Genomic DNA, 14,688 nt, shown 5'->3' on the forward strand with positions numbered 1-14,688 from the left:
GTGCATAGCATTCCATAAACAGTCGCCAAAATAGACAGCCTGCTTTATTAGTTTAGTTCACCCACGCTTCCATTTTCATTGAACATTCTTCATTAAAAATAAAATACTATACAGCACCTCTGTTTTTTATTTAACCCCTTCATGACTGAGCTAGTTTTCAGGTTCTGTTCATAAATACAGAATTAGTCTGACAATGATTATTATCAATAGAAAAGGAGATAAATATAAGGTAATTTAATATTTGAAATAACTTTAGAAAAAGCAAACTTTTAATGGCTCCTAACAATATTGTCTTTTATAATGTTCACGTTTAAGAGGACCTGAACAGTGCAGTCTCTGCCCAAAAAAGGCAAGTACAAGGCAAGGACATAGCACTGGTCAGCAATATTGCATGTAGGCTTCCAGCAGCCAATTTTCCCCTTTAACTGACTTATGTCCTAGTAATGTGAATAGGTCAAAAAACTAAGAATATATATAAACATACACCCTTATGTCGCTTTGTCGAAGTGGCCATCTTCATAGAGTAGAATTCATGCCAAAGCTGTTCTCCTGATGAGTGGTAATATGATAACTGGTGGAGTAATAATAAAGAAGCATAAGGGGAGGTGTGGGAAGCACAGATCCAAAGAATGAATGAATCAGAAAGCATAGAAATGCAGGTGGTGAAGGGCCTAAGGAACAGATTGCTCTACAGAAATCAGCACAAAATGTTACTCGAAATCTCATGAGACTTGCAATCAGAAGCAGCAGTGTCTATCACACTGCCGATATACAGCTATGAGCTATGAATTCAAGACAAAAGAGACATTTTTCATGTTATAGTTTAGACACAATTGAAATTTCTAGATGTTCCCTATCAGCAAATCTTTGCTTACCTTGCGTTAAGTGAAAATATAATTATTTAATGTATGAGAGCAAGCTCTATTGCTGTAATCATGATCCCCACTGCATTACCTAGTGAGTCACAGGGAACATACATGGAAAACAAACATTCTGACTTATTAACATCAGAAATCATAGCTCTAAGCCAGGAATTGTTTTTTTAAGGCACATACATAGCTTAAAGCATAACTCTTTATATACATAGAAAACACAAATGATACGATTTCTGACTTTCCAAAAAAAAAAAAAATGTGACCTTCCAAAGTGTGTTGACTGCTGGCTGTATGTCTGTTCCAGATCAGGCAGAGGTCAGGTTTAGGTGGTAAAGCCACAATAACCTTTCACTGAAGCACAAGATCTTAATTTGAAAACAATCTAAATTTTTGCTTTATTTGGAAAGGTCTTTTTTGGTGGGGGAGGTAATTTAGGGTGCATAGTTGATTTTCTATAATTCTATAGTATTGTTCCATTTGATTTGTTTTTTACTTTGGATGTTTGATCAAAATTTGTGTAATTTCATCTTCAAATTTTATTTTGCTTTTCACTATATGCTTTTTTCTTTGGGTGAATTTGTTTTTTAAATAAAGACGCTGTTAGGAGGCTGTTTTATGGTATAGGAACAGGTTCATGATAGTTCAAAGGAACTTCCATAGCCCTGTTGAGCCTTTTAAAGCCTATTGTGCCCTTAAAACCACGCAAAGCACCCATACTTTTGCATTCATAATGACTGCAATGCTTTTTGCCAAAATTGCCAAATTCCCTTGCAATCTCCTTATTTTTGCCAATATTTGGGGGTAGTGAAAGCTCTCAGTTTTTTGCATCTCTAATGAAAATTACATCCTCTGAATCTACATAATAAAAATTTGTCAGTAATGTCAGATACCATATTTCTATCCTCACAGGTTCACTTTAACTATTATTTTTATAGGAGTTGTGAACTTTAATAAAAAAATGAATGTGAGGATTATTTTATGATAAAAGTAGCAATTAGATTAAGATCTGACCTAGGTTCACCTGATTTGCAATCATATAGAAGTATATGATCCAAGGCAGACCACTCTTTTTTCCACGTCTCCCCTCATCCACCACTTTTTTTAAATGCGTTATTGGTCTTTGAGTCATCTGATATCTTATGTCATTTAGTCACTCATCATCCATTTAACCTCTGTCTAATCTCTACGCCAACTTAGGCACAGACGTATGGAGAATTAGTAGTAGAGAATGTAGGAAACTGATTGTTTTCCATTCTCTGGTTAGTCATTTGGCTCAGCAAGCCATAGAGACAGTTGTATGAAGGTATAGGCACAATTGCAGCCATATCCATAATGAAAGGACTAAACTGTGTTCTGCAGGAGAAAAGACTTATAAGCAAGGGAGAACCATAGTGCCAAGACTGGGGCAACATTTAAACCTTAGACATCAATAAGCAAAAGGACACACATGGGTGCAAGCTAAGCTATCAATTTTCTTTGCATCTGAACACAGTACCTATTATTTAAAATTCCTTAAAGCAGGAATTGCATAAAAATTATTTTATAACAGTATACTACACTGTCCTCCCAAGTGTGTAAAAAACGTTATGCATGAAAACATTGACTGTGTTATGTTTTGATATGTTTTGGTACTGCCTGACACCACCTATTGTCATGGTACAGCCAAAAAAGTATAATATTTTTTGCCTGCTTGTCCGTAAACTTTCTGAAGGAGAAAGTCGATTCAGTTCTTCTACTGAATACAGTGTCTACTTGTCAATTATCAATCTACATAAACATGTTTAGATATAGATATATCTAAACATGTTTAGATATAGAATTTAAGCAAATGTTGATTTGTTGAGCTTTCACTGTAGGGGTCTACACAGTCCTTCCTGCATACTTTCATGCAACATATGATCATAGAACATTCAGTAAAAGAGTGGTGGCACAAAGACACTAAACATAAGGCTTTCATGATACAATATGGAGGAGGTCTAATAATTGGGTCTTTTTATAATATTTGTGGTTCTGTTAGCCGTAAAGTGCCAGAGTTTGGACTTTTTTTTTCAGCAGAACAAAATCTGAAACCAGAACCATCACTTTCGGATTGATAATTCATAACTGGAGACAGTTATGAGGGTTGAAAATGGTCAGTAGAAAAATGATACCTTAGACCCAGGTGATAATATGCAGCCCCCAGCCCCTTTCATCTGATTGGCTGGCGTCAACGGGTGGCAACTTGTTTTGGTCTCCAGAGTATAATAATAGAGATCTGAATCCAAAAAAATTTCACATCCAAGTGGGTCCATTGGCGTGGGGGTGTGACCACATTTTCCATCCAACCCCTTTTTTATGACCACTACCATCACATCGGCAGACTGGGAGGCATTCTGGGGGTCCAGGCGATGATCTTCCAGCATGCTGGCTGATCTCCGAGGATGAGCGAAGGATGGTGATAGCCTGTGCATTGTCTTTTGCTTGTATCCCATCAGCACCCCCTGTTCATGACACCCACTGTTAAGTCTAACTTGTAACATTGTCAATTCTGAACTGACAAACAGATCAGTGACATCTGCTGTTTAATGTGTGGTGTCAGTGAGATCCTTCCTCTTTAGCTCAGCTACACACAGAAATCCATATGTGAATTCTTGTAACAATTTAGAAACAGCAATGAAAATTTTAAACAAGATATGTACTCCTACTATGTAGTCTGAGAATAACCAATAAAGCAGCTTTGAATACCGAGACAAAATAGATTATAATATAGACCAGCCAGTTAGTATTAGCTCCACTGGCATAGCATGTTTAAAGCAAATCACTTTGCCTTACACTCAGTAGTATCTTTTACCTCTGACACAGGCTAATGCAGATTTGGTAGGCCAGATGTACATTCACCTACCCAGGTAGCAGGCTTCAGAAGCATGAGTTGGGCTTCTGTGAACCTATGCCCTCCTCAGGCAGCAGGTTGGGTGGACATTGATCTCAGGACTCACAGTTTCCCCAGGCAGCAGATTGGACTCCTCACACAGAAGGTTTCACTATCATAATTATGATTATTATTATTATATAATATAGCGCCAACAGTTTGTGCAGCACTTTACAATATAAGGAAGACATTACAATCACAATTCAAGACAAGATGGTAAGGAAGGCCCTGCGCATGAGGGCTTACAATCTAAAAGGGAGGGGCAAGTGATACATGTGTAGGTAGCTGTGTGGGAATGAATTGTATGAGAATGTGATGGTTGAGTGGTTAGTTTGAGGTGGGATAGGCTTCTTTGAAGAGATGAGTCTTAAGGGATCGCCTAAAGGAAGTCAGCATAGGAGATAGATGGACAGGTAAGGGTAAAGAGTTCAAGAGGATGGGAGGGACTCTAGTGAAGTCATGGAGGCGAGCATGGGAGGAGTTGACGAGGGAGCTGGAAAGCAGAAGGTCTTTTGAAAAGTGGAGGGGACGGTTTGGGTGATACTTTGAGACAAGGTGTGAGATATAGCCAGGGGCAGAGTTGTGGATGGCTGTGTAAGTGGTTGTTAATATTTTGAATGTTATCCTTTGGCTATTGGAATCCAGTGGAGGGATTGGCAGATGGGGTTTCAGACACTGAGTGGTTGGTTAGGTGAATGAGTCTAGCAGCAGCATTTATGATAGACTGAAGGGGGGATAGCCTGTGTAGAGGTAGGCAATTGGGGAGGCAGTAGCAATAGTCAAGATGAGATATAACAAGTGAGTGGATGAGTATTTTTGTGCTTTCATTGGTTACATAGTTACATAGTATTTGAGGTGAGGAAGGGGCATATTTTGGAGATGTTGTGAAGGTGAAGGCGGCAGGATTTGGATAGTGATTGGATGTGGGGAAGAAAGGTGAGGTCCGAATCAAGGATGGCACCTAGCACCTTGGCATGGGGGAGGGTTTGATAGTTGTGTTATCAATCTCAAGGGAAAAGTTAGGGAAAGGTGCACGGGCAGGAGGAAATATCATAAGCTCAGTTTTCGAAAGATTTAATGTTAAGTGTTGTGACATCCAGACTGATTTGTCAGTTAGTAGATTAGTGACACACAAGGTTACTGAGGGGGTGAGTTGTGGAGTGGAAAGATATATTTGAGTGTCATCGGCATAGCGAATGTATTGGAAGCCATGTGAGGTTATTAACTGACCAATGGAGGCGGTGAAGATAGAGAAGAGAAAGGGTCCAAGGACCGAGCCCTGGGGGACCTCTACAGAAAGAGGAAGAGGAGGAGTTAGATTTCACTAAAAATGTATTATCTTCCCTAGCCCTCATAGCTGACATAAGCCTCCCAGTAAGTGCCGAGGACAATATATATACTTTATATACTGAAGAACACTCACCGCAAAGAGGCAGAAGCAAACCTTTGCCGAACTAGAAAAAAAATCCTGATTCTCCAAGTCACAATAACAGCACCCCACAGGTCTATTGTATTCTGACATTGGTACGGGGGAGGTATCTATCTATCTATCTCATTTTAATATTCAGCTTAGATCTATGGTAACAGTTTCCATGGTTACAAAATAGTTCTAAATTAAAATTGTTAAAACCTAATACAAAAACTGACAGGGGGTTTTCTGGGAAAGAAAAAAAAACATTTAAAGAATTTGTATGGGTTTACGGAGCACTTACAAGAAAATACCAAGTAATCTTCATAATTTTGAATCAGTTTTTTCTGATAGTAATTTCTTAGTAATTTTGGTTTAATGTTGTAAATATGAATGGTTACAAGAGAATTAAAAAAGCATGTTTTAAAGTATTGAAGTTATGCAATGACTAAATGCACTGAATACATGTGAAATAAACTCATCACGTTTCTACACTCAGTAAATAGAGTATTAAGTTTTCAACACGCTTACCAAGCGCAACTACATAACAGAAGCTGAAATCAGCAATATATTTCATGTATTGTTAACAATTATTTTAAATTCTTATGGCTGCTCTAAGTCAATAAAAAGGCAGCTTAGATGTTATAGGATTACTTTTAATATTTTCTTATCTTAGCTTGCTTATTATTGAGTTTAACTTGCAAATATATATTGCAACACCTAGCTACTATGTACCTATTCAGTGTATATAAATACCTTAAATACTGTATGTGCTGTACACTTAATGCCTTTGTGATGGGAGACATTCACTGTACGTCCCATCACATTGGAGGTGAGGAGATTAAGGGGGGATATGATTTCCATGTACAAGATGTTCAATGGTGCCAGCAACATTAGCGACAAACTATTTAAAATGAACTCTAGAGGCCACCACCTAAAATTGGTGGAAAAAAAATTCCAGAGGCGAAGGGGGTTCTTCACAGTCAGAGCGGTTAGGGTCTGGAACTCACTGACGCAGGCAGTGATTTCAGCTGAGAGTGTGGAATTGTTCAAGAAACTTTTGGACGATTTCCTAAGGAACCGTAATATACAGAGGTACAAGTACTCCTAAGAATGAGATCCTATAGGTTGGACTTGATGGACTAATGTATTTAATCAACCTCAAATACTATGTAACTATGTAACATAGTGCTCAAATGACTGGCCACGTACACTGTACGTGACCAGTTATTTGGGGCTCTGCATCGCTGGTAACCGCTGAGAATCAGCGGTTTCCATCTATTAATGGATGCCTCAGTGTAGAGGCATCCATCAATGAAAGAGTTAACCTTTTTCAGACACCCGATCCCTTTCAGGAATCGGGTGTCTGAGAGTGAGAGCAGAGCTGCATTTGCAGCTCTTGCCGTCACTCTGACAGCTGGTATAGATTGGAAAATCCCGATGTATACCGGCTTTTTTTTTAACTTTCAGCAATAGAAACATAATGTTTCTATTGCTGAAAGAATGTTTCAGTTTTCTGATCGTTGTTGGAATGATCAGAAAACCTTTAGTGACAGCTGATCCTGAAATGCTGCAGGATCAGTGTCACTAAGGTTATTATTGGATGTTCTTACGTTTGAAGCAGCCTAATAATAACCAAAAATGAATTGATTAATTTATCAAGCAGGTATAGTGAGATTTGTTCACAATGACTGCTTGATATAATTAAATAAATAAAATAAAAATGTAAAAAGTTTTAAAAAATAGTGAAAAGTGTAAAAAAAATAAAAATAAATAAAAAGTGTAAAATAAATAAATAAATGTAACAAATAAAAATAAATGTAACAAATAAAATGTTATACTTCAATATATTTTTATACTATCATTTATATAAAAATGAACCCCTTACAATGAAAATCTGAGTTGCAGATTTGATTTCCGCCCTAAGGGGTTAATTTTTTTTGAAACCCCCTCATGACAGTGATGTTCAAAGTATGTTGCTGTCACTAAGTGTGACACTTAGGGGGTGATTTACTAACCTAAACACATGCACGCACCAGGTGCGTGTGATTTTTACACAGCAAAACGTATTTATCAACCAAAAAGTCTCTAAAAGCATATTTCCACTAATGCCATATATGGAAAAATCATGCACATGATGCATATATAATGCTGCTTCACAGTTTAGACAAAAATGGTTAGCTCATGCATTTACATTCCTGCATTCATCAACGCAAGCAACACAACATAGAGCTAATTTACACATCAAGCAATTCATGCTCAGCTTTGCACAACACACCTGCTGGGTGTGTACACACTACAAAGGTGTTTAGATTCCACCCATAGATCATGCTGGGAAGGAACACACTACAGAGGTGTATACATGTTCGTGGTGTGTTTATAAGGTTAGTAAATCAACCCCTTAGTGACAGTGATATTGTATGCCAGGTGACCACTTTTAGCTTTAGCTTTTAGATAAAAAAGATTGAAATGTTAGGTTTTAGTTCTAAGCCGAGTAGTACAGAAAAAATTCTAAAATCCTAGGGATGTGAGGGTTTTCCAAACAAAGGACAAATAGAAGAATGTATTTATTGCATGTTTTTTTAGCTGTGCTATTTTTGTAAAAAATACTACAAATCAAAACTGGGGAAAAAGTGTTTTCTTTAAGTTTTTTCATCATTTTTTATATTTTATTTGCCCTAAGTGAGGCTTTAGGTACACATATGTGATATAAATATATTATTATTATTATACATAATTTATATAGCATCAACAGTTTGTGCAGCGCTTTACAATATAAGGAAGACATTACAATCACAATACAAATCAAGACAAGATATAGCCCTATCTGTCCTCTAAAAAACAATATATAATATGTGTTGGTGCACTTTGTAAGAAAGTATATTACTGACGTGGGAGAATCACAAAGCAAAAATGTAAAGTGCAATGGTCATTTACGAACAGAAACTAAAAACAAGCTCAGTCATGAAGGGGTTGAACAAACGATATTCAAATGACAACTACCAATAATAATAATAATAATAATATTAGGCAGCACAAAAAATAACAATGTGTAAAACAATATACCGTATTTTTCGCTCCATAAGACACACTTTTTTCCCCAAAAAATACAGAGGGAAAATGTGTGTGCGTCTTATGGGGTGAATCCCTATCGCCCGACGCCCGAGACATGCAGTTTCGGGCGCCGGGCGTAGTTTTGTGTACATTTAGCCCTGCTAAAGCAGAGATAAATGTACTGAAGAAGCCACTGCTCGTTTAATACGAGTGATCTAATCAGATCACTCGTATTAAAACCGAGCAGTGGCGGCGGCGATCGAGATCACCATTGAGCCCCTAGAGCCACGGTCTGATCAGTGCTCCATAAGGCGCACCGGACCTCCCTAGGTCCTATGGTCCGGTGCGCCTTATGGAGCGCAAAATACGGTAATTTAAATCAAGCACAATACAAACATGAAACAATAGTCCATGTCCCTGTGTGCATTCTTGTAGAGTAAATACAGGTGAAACTCGAATAATTAGAATATCATGCAAAAGTAATGGCAGTAAGTGCTGCAGAAGGGGCCCAAACCAAGTACTGAGTCCATATGCATGCTTGTACTTTTCAGAGGTCCGATATTGTTCTATGTACAATCCTTGTTTTATTGATTGCATGTAATAATCTACTTTTTTGAGGTTGTGGATTTGGGGTTCTTGGGGTTTTCATGAGCTGTAAGCCATAATCATCCCAATTATGACAAATCACGGCTTGAATTATCTTGCTTTGCATGTAATGAGTCTATCTCATATATTAGTTTCACCTTTTAAATTGCATTAGTGAAATAAATGAACTTTGCACGATATTCTAATTATTCGAGTTTCACCTGTAAGTCCACTAATTTGTATCTTTCCAGATGCAATCCCACAACCTGATAGACAGGAGCTCCATGCAAAATGCATTTGTTAAAATGCACTTCATAATCTTCTCTTTATGGAATCTAACTCACTTTCCTTGACCTCTGTAAAGATAGAGATACCACTAATAAATCAGCACATTTTTATACCAGCATATAGGTGTGCAATGCTCAGGAAAGAGGCCCTCATAGTGCAATAGGTTTGTAGTGCACTACTGGGTAGTTGAATGTGTATACGGAGCATTTGCAAGCTAATAAAAGATCAGAGTAACAATCCCAATCTGCAATGCATCATACATTATTGAGTAAGTACTAACATGTCCCCAAGCCTTGCCAGATGTGCTTCATCACCTGGACTTCATCAGAGGTGCACTTAAGCATTTTGACTTACCTTTAGGTCATTTAGGTGGAAGGAGTGATACACATTGCTACATTTAATTTCTATTCAATATTGAATGTAGGAATAAGGAGGACTATTGTTTCATGTTTTTATTTTACTTAATTTACATGTTATATTTTTCTATATGTTTTTACTATCTGTACTGCCTAATATTTGTTTGTCATTATTGCGTATTCAAAACTTTCCTTCCGTTTTATAGAATACTTTTACTGTTATGAAACAGTAAAAGTATTCTATAAAAAACAAGCCATATATGTATACTGAAAATTCTTCTGAATTACCTTAGGTATTATGTTAGAACTCTATTTTAGTTTGAGGATATTTCCCTGGTGAGTTCCTAGACAGCAGGAAATATCCAACATGATATCAGGCCATAAAACAAATCCTGCAAATAACTGCTTATAAGGTCCAGCTCCACAACCCCACCCATGTCCGAGTGCTCCCCCCACTACCTTGAAGTCCCTCTGGTTGGAAATTGTGTAAATGATGGTCTTTTTTTATGTATTTTTTTGTCAGGTGCCCTTTAGCAGGTGAAATAACACGCGGAGTACTCTTCTTCTGGAGTTGGGTTTTAAAACTGAAGTAGATTTAAAAGGCACAAATAATTGGCTCTCTAATCATCCAATTTATTGCAATCAGTGCAAGTGCCTAAATCTGACCTGGCATCAGCCCCGTGCACACCAATATATGTGTTGACAAGAAGCGTACTGAAAGAATAAGAAAACAGAGTTACAGAGATCTGAGCTCATCTTTGTTTCTCATTGCTGTTAATTTTACTGTCACGTTAAAGGCTGGGTTTGTACTGCTATACAGGGCTTCCTTAGAGAGATATATCCTTTACAGGGCTACTTTAGAGAGATATATCCTTACTTCCTGTTCTGCTGACAGCGTTTTACCAGAGAGGAAGTAAGGGTAACTCTATAACAATAAACACAGACAAAAAACAAAGAAGCTACTCTATAGTAGAGTGGGGAAAGGCTAAACACCCTCTCAGAATTTGTTGTCTGTCTGTGTCCCTGTTGCAGATTTCCCCCCACTTCCTATCTGATTAAATTATACCAGGGTGGTTAAAAAGCAAGGTAAAAAGGATAAGGCCTTCAAAAAATATAAATCAGAGGGGACAACTTTGGCATTTAAAAACTACAATGCATGACACGTGGGCATCGGTCAGGGTATGGATCAGGGCATGAGCGGTGGAGATAGTAGTACCAGAAATACCAGTTTTAACACTTCTCTGTGGCTAATGGAGAGTAGAAAACTTTGTAATGCAGAGATTAGAAATGTTACATCCGGGGGTACTAAAGAAGCTTAGTCAAGTCATAGCCAGACCCCTGTACAAACCTTTTATCGGCATTATAATGACAGGTATGGTCTAGGCTGATTGGAGGATAACAAATGTAGTACCAATATTCAAAAAGGAGAAAAGAAGTGCACCAGGAAACTACAGGTCTGTCAGCTTAACATCAATTGTGTGTAAAATATTCAAAGGCATGATATGGGACTACATGTAGGAATTAGCAAATAAAACTGGTATCATAAGTGGTAACCAACATGGTTTCATGAAGGACCATTCTTGCTAAACCAATCTATTAACATTTTATGAGAAAGTAAGTACTAAATTGGACAAAGAAATACAAAGAAATACAAGTAGAAGGGCTACAAAATGAATTAAAGGGATTGAAGGCCTGATTTATTTAGATTGCATTCAAAATCTAAACGTATTCACCTTAGAAAAGAGGCAATTAAGAGGGGGCCTTATTGCAGTCTTCAACATCATCAAAGGGGAGCCCAATATTAGGAACAAGCTGTTTAATCCCAAAACTGTATTGAAAACCCGGTACATAACAAGAGGTTAGAAGAGAGGGGGTTCAATCTTAGACTTCGCAAGGGGTATTTCACTGTCAGGGTGGTGAAAGTTTGGAACTCACTACCACTGGCGGTGGTATATGTGGATAACATTGATAAATTCAAGAAACTTCTGGATGAGTTTCTTCTTTTGAAGAATCTACGGGGATGTAGGGAGTGTTAGAGTAAGATAAATACACATACACACTCACATACATAGGTTGAACTGGATGGACCTTGGTCTTTATTTAGCCTTACATACTATGTTACTATGTTAGTATTAAACTATTGTCAGCAGGACAGAAGGTGAGGATAAATCTCTGTAACAAAGATACACCCTCCCATCACTATAATCTTGGCAGGAAACTTTGAATTTGTATCTTTCATCACCTTATTTAGTTAAGCAAAGAGGTCCTTCTCAATTTTTTTAGAAAGTTGGGAATGTTGCTCTCTGACGATTTGTGCTTAACAATTCAAGGACAGTTGTCTCACAGTTAAGTTGACAGAGTAATACTTTAACTATTTCAATACATAATAACATTATATTCAAGGAGTTTTGATTGGCTACTTCAGGTTGATTTCTTATCCTAAATCCCTGAGCAGTTTTTTTTCAACTATAATACTCTGAGAGCATAAAACCATAAAGTTCAAGATCTACATGTCTTTTCTGCAGATGTTTATAGTCCCTAAGAGGATATTAGTATTGTTGCCAAATGCTGAGCGTACCCACTGTTTACTCCATTTAGCAAATCCATAAACAAAAAAATGATCCTTGAGGAGAAATAGAAAATGTCACTCATGAGATTGGACTGTGCAATAATTGGTGATAATGAAAAATGACTGTCTTAATGCGAGTTGTAATTTGCAGATCAGGGGTGCTGGAGATAGTGACTATCCAAATGAAACTTGACACAAATCCATCCCCCACCTTCACCTTTAATGCTAATCTGTCACCACCGAGGTGACAGACAATATGGTGGATGTTGTTTCAGTTAGGGGTTAGCAATAAGTTCGCCTCCTTGGTCATCTGCATGCAAACACCATTTGCATATAAAAGTCCTGCGTTCACCTTGGGCAATATCATACAAGAGGGATTCTTTATGTCCATATTTACTGGGAAACCATCTAAGCAATTAATCTTTTACTCATCATTTTTTACGAATTTTCTACTCATCATTTCTTTTACATTTTAGATTTGACGGCTTCCATTAAATCTAGTTTTAACTGTTGACACATAGGTTAATGTCCCAAGAGGGGAATAATATCCCATTGGCACACTGTGATCTCATTTACCAATACTTCGGTATGTCTCTTTGGGTCCCAATGCATTTTATTGTTATTTTATTGTTATCTATTGTCATTTATGTGTATATTCTTCATTGTGGTTCTCTGAGCATTTGGTTGTAAATCAATTTATTAATTTTATTAATTTATATTAGATCATGCAATTAATTTAAATTGCTACAAGAAAATCAATGCTCCCATCTTTGTACATTTTTAAACACTGTGTTTTTTAGTATTTTATTAGTTATTAGTTTTTAGTACATCCATGTCTAGGACCTCAGCCTCACACATACAGCATTTGATATTATCAAGCTCCTTCTTGTATATACAATTTAGAGCCTCCATTCATTCCCCTCCTCACACAGTGATTACATCCTGGCTGGCTCGATCGTTTTGCCTGTCAGCACAGTGAGAGAGAGCTTAAGGGCTGGACGGCCCTGTGAGGCCACTGATTGGCTAATCGGCTTCACACCCACTTTCAGTGATAGAAGCTGGAAGAACAGCTGCACTCAGCTATGTTAATCCAATGCCACCCTTAGAGGTTTGTTCTTACAGCATTGAGCTTCGCTCATTGGTCTTTCAATGATTCACATCTCCTTATATTGCTGCATGAGTGAGGCATAGGTCAAGTTCTGATGAAGGGGGCGTGGCCCCGGAAACGCGTCATCAAAAGGAGTCCTGTGTTGATACACAGGCATCTGTGCAGCTGATATTCATCCGCCAGGGAGGTTAAAAACCATCTACACTAGGGTGGGCGCCCTTCTCTTTTCTTTTCTCCCATAGTGTTGCAGCTTCCCAGGCTGAAGTGGGGCAGCACCCCTAGTTATCCTCGCTTGCACTTCATTTTCATCTGTTGGTCATTATTGGCGCTTTGGATTTTTTTCTCACTGTGTTCTCTGTGCTTCCATATTGTTTGTCACCTTATAAAAGAATGCAACAGTGTAACTGCAAGATCTGTTTTTATTTTGTGTTTTTTCTTTTGTTTCTGCACAATGTTGTTATTGCTACTTACACTTCTGACTGCCCCTCCTGTGTTGGTGATTAATGTTACCTCATGCAAAAGGGGTGTAGAAGAAAGGAGTGATAAGGATGTCCCTTGTGCAATATCACTGTCTGAGGATATATTTTCAGTAAGTATGTGTGTGAAGGTTCTCATTCAACCAGGTCATGGTCTATCTGTAAAAAATAAGTCAAGACAACTGGACGTACTGTATCTTTTAAAGGCTGGCTACCTAACTATCTAGGCTTTTATGTATAGTAAGTGTGATCTGATTTTTGCTCAGTAAGTGCATATATGTTTGTTCATTCATGAAGGATGGCAGTTTTGGTTTTTCTTTTCTTTCTGCACAATGTTATTATTGTAACTTAGACCTCAGTAAATGACAAGGTCTGTAACTTTAGGTGTGCTGACCATGGTATCACTGTAGGCTTTGCCCCTTCCTAAAGGCATTATATGTGAAGGTGCGGGATGGATTTATGTCAAGTTTAATTTGGATAGTGACACTCTCCAGCACCCTTGATCTGCAGCTTACGCCTCCCTATGATGGGTTGTTTTTCATTCTCACCAATTATTACACAATCCAATCTCATTTTTTTTTGCTATGGATAATTTTTTTCTATGGATCTTCTAACTAAAGAGAACACCGGGATATGTTCTTTCAGTTCTCAAGAAATACTGTAGATGCAGTACTATTTCTGTCTGACCCCACATATACATTTGGCAGCAATACTGCAGAAGACCTTCTCGGGGACTGTAAATGTCTTTGTAAAAGATGTGTAGATCTTAAACTTTGGCTAAACTGTGGCTTTTTCTCAAAAACTAAACTTACAATTGGTGTTATTAGTGAAGGTATGGGATGAATTTATGTCACGTTTAAAGCCCTGTGCATCTGCATTCCTGTGCAACCAAAAGTTTGCAAAGTTCTGAGACAGATTTATGAATGAAGATACAACAGATTGAATCCCTGTCAGTTTCCATAGCAGAGAACTATGGTGTCTTATAGAAACAACAGAAAATGAAGGGACATCCAATCACAGGCAGCATGAAGTCACCAGAACTGGATTCCCTGTGATAACAT

This window comes from Nanorana parkeri, unplaced genomic scaffold (assembly GCF_000935625.1).
Source record: "Nanorana parkeri isolate BGI_ZX_2015 unplaced genomic scaffold, ASM93562v1 scaffold407, whole genome shotgun sequence".
Lineage (NCBI taxonomy): Eukaryota > Metazoa > Chordata > Amphibia > Anura > Dicroglossidae > Nanorana > Nanorana parkeri.